Genomic DNA, 3,515 nt, shown 5'->3' with positions numbered 1-3,515 from the left:
GACGGCGCCAACGTCTGCGGGCTGTTTGCGCAGGAGCTCTTGCAGGTGCGCAGTGAGCGTCGAGGTTTGTCGCGGTGAGAGGTCACCACCACATTGTCGACAAGCAGCTATCGAATGTTGTTGCGCTGAAGTCGCTGCGTCGCCTGCGCATGGAAGAAGCGCGTATTCGCGTCTCCTTCGCGGATGGCGTGGTATTTGCCGCGCTGTTTCCAATATGCTGCACGTTCATGCACGGCGAGCTCCAGCCTGTCCTGGCACGCCCGTCGCAAAATCAGCTCCCGTGCAGAAAGTTGCGCCCTTCCTCAAGCACGTCAAGCAGGTAAATAGCGAATTTACAATTTGGTAGTAAAGTGAGTGGCGCCCGCTTACGCCGAGCCCAGGATTTGGACGCGAACCGAACGGCTTTCAGAGAGCGCACTAATGCCGCCGCCGCGTCATGCGCAGAGCTTGCGTTCCAGACCGGGAGAATCGCAGGAAGGAAGTCAAGGTGCTTAAGCCAAGTGTTTTCAAAACGGAAAATATTGGATTTCGGGATAGATGTCGACAAGCTTAGGAGGATGGGGGTGTGGTCAGAAGTGGATTTGGGTAGGAAGTTCAGGGAGGAGTTTGGGAAAGCAGGGCTCATGGGAAGGTTGAAGAGCACACGGTCCAGACGAGCAAGTGTGGGTGAGGCGCGGTGATTGGACCAGGTGAACATCCTATCGAGGAGAGGGAGGTCAATGAGTTGCAGCTGCACAATTGTGTCGTTGAAAGCAGCACAAAGCGAGTTATTGGAGGTGCCATTGCTGTTATCAGCCTCCCCCCGAGTGGGGTTGAAATCACCTGCTAGAGCCCAGCAATCGGTTACGAGCATGGCTACAGCCGTTAAAGAATCCAGAAACGCGAGCGAGTGCTGGTGGTTTGCAGGAGTGTAGACATTTGTTCGCTTCAGCTTATTCAACTGGCTTATCAGCCACCAAACAGTGTTTTCCTCTCACAACAAATCAGCCGTTTCAGCTTTTCAGCCGGCTTATAAGCTGAAGCGAACAGGCTGGTGGTGAGGGAGTGTGGATGAGAGAAACAGGTGACTAAAGAGAAAACAGAAGAGTCCCAAGCGGTTAGAATGCCGCCGCGAGTTTCATCGGCGTCGACGCACTGGAACGCGTCTAAGTTTGCTGGCAGGAAACTTCGAGCTTTCAGCTTGTCTGTGCGACAGAGTTTCGTTTCCTGAAGACAAGCAATATTTAGACGTGCAGAGGAAAGAGTATCGCACAACGGAACATTTGATGGAGTCACCTAAACCACGTGCATTCCAGGAAAGGAGGTTAAACGAAACATTCTTAGAGTTCATAAGAAAACGAGGACACCAGCATTGGAACAACAGGGGGGGAGGGACGAACATAACAACTAACATGAAAGACTCTAGCTCTAGGAACAACACAACTAAGAGAGGGGGGTTAGGGGGAAGACGGGACAACAAAAGTGACACTAGAGCGAGCAGGCGAGCGACGAGGGATGAAACCTCGGTTCAGAGTCCGTTTGCTAACAGAAAAGGGCAAAGCAAAACACGCAGTGGTCATCTCGATTTCATGCATCAGGCTTCTGGAGCACCTGGTTCAGCTGATGGTAAGTGGCGGCTCCAATGTCAAGGACCCGATCAAGCGCCCGCACAGCTGATTCACCAAGTCCCACGGCGTCCACAAGCTTGGCAAGATCCACAGGTGCAAGGGGCTTCTTTGTTTTCTGCAGGAGCTTCTTCTTCGTTGCACATGGTGTAGCACACCGGTGGAGCAGTGGGACAAGGATGCTCTGGAGGACCCTTGAGTTGGGTTGCCTTCGCCGTGGCGTCCACAAACAATCCCACCCTATTTGGCGTCGAGGCGGGCACTGTTGCGGGTGCCGAGGCGCACAGGCGCATCTTGAGCAGTAGGCTGTAGGGTGGTGGGGGGTGATGCCCGCGACATCGGTGGCGAAGCAGCAGTAGATGGAGCTGTGGGCTAGGTTGGCTCGTCGGTGTACGCGTACCAGGTGAGGAGGAGCACAGGGTAGGCGCGGCAGGTGCTGTTTACTGGTACGGCTGAGTTTGTTAAGTGGATGATGATAGGAAGCGGTGGGAGGCGGGGTAATGGGAAAGTGTGTATGAAGCCATGGCACAGTATGGCAGCGCTGAGGAAAGTGGTGGGGTGTAGAGGTGATGCAGCTTGCATGTAGGCATGGGGTGTCGGTGGCTGAGCAGGTGGCGCCGGTCCGAACGGAGCAGGTGCCGCGGGGGCATGTGGTGGTGCTAGCTGAGCAGGAGCAGGCGAGAGATGCGCGTTGTGAGGAGTGTGGCCATGAGGTGGAGGTGGTGGGGGCGGGTGGCCAAAGAAGTGAATCCAAACACCATTGGCATCGACTTGCTGCTCGCGCGGCCGGATGGCCAGGATGCTTTGCCGAAGGATGACGCCGCGGACACTCGGGGTGTGAACGCCGATGCGGTCGGGGATGTGCGGGTGCTGCAGTTCAATGACAAAGCCCATGCAAGACTTTTTGAAGTCGGGCAGGTAGAAAGGGTCAATTTCCATCACCGTTCCAACACACTTGTAGATGTCCCGGACTTTGTCAGCCTCCCAGTGCTCTTCAGGCAGGTTCCAGGTTGCGACGTGCGCCACCCAAGCCAGTTCACAGAGGAATCAGTCGTCCGTGTCCTCGACGCTCCCCAGCCAAACCATCATGCCGTTGAGGTGGATGGGTTGAACGGCCATTGCTTCTTCGCGCGCCGCCGCCGTTCCAAAGTGGAGGAGGGGTACCCCGTGGGAGGATGGGAGCAGCTGGAACCGAAGCTGCGGGGCCGCCATGTTGAAAGCAGAGTGGATCAGTGGTGCCGGGTTCACGGCTGCCACTGGTGGCTCTATCTCAACAAAAGCAAACCTTGCGGTGTGCGCCCAGTCGCCCTCATCCACCCAAACCTCAAGATAGTCTGGTCCAACAGCTAGAACGTCGCTCTCCACCGATTCCTCTCCCTCGGAGATGTCTCCCACTGAGACATGATCCTCCTGCGCGATAGCATTGCCACTGCCCGCTTCCGAGCGCGTGTGGCACGGTGACGCGAGGTGAGGGTGTCGACGAAGGGGAACGGCTGGAGACTAGCGTGTTGGGTGGCGAGGGAGCGCGCTGGCGCGAGGAAGCTCTGCCACCAACCATCTGTATGTCTCTAGCCTTAGGGATGGTGTGGCGGGGAGCGGCATGGGCTGAGCGCTCATTGCTTTGGGCCGGAGCTTTGCTAGTGTCCACTGGTTCACGAAACAGGTTGCAGAGGAAGTAGGGTCCTTCTTCGGGAGCCGTGGTAGCCACGTGTCTGGGGAGCTGTTGAGCCATAGCAGGACCACTGCTAGAGGAGGCGAGCATGTGGAGCGGATCAAAGGAAGTGGTGAAAGGTGGCAGGTTCAAGGGTGTGGGTGGTGGCATTGGTGTGGTGGACGGAGGCGGCGTGGAGCGGGGGGTGAACGGGACAGCATTGAGGGGTACGCTGGTTGCGGGGATGGGGATGGTGATGG

This window comes from Setaria italica, chromosome V (assembly GCF_000263155.2).
Source record: "Setaria italica strain Yugu1 chromosome V, Setaria_italica_v2.0, whole genome shotgun sequence".
Taxonomy (NCBI): domain Eukaryota; kingdom Viridiplantae; phylum Streptophyta; class Magnoliopsida; order Poales; family Poaceae; genus Setaria; species Setaria italica.
This window is presented reverse-complemented; position numbering follows the sequence as displayed.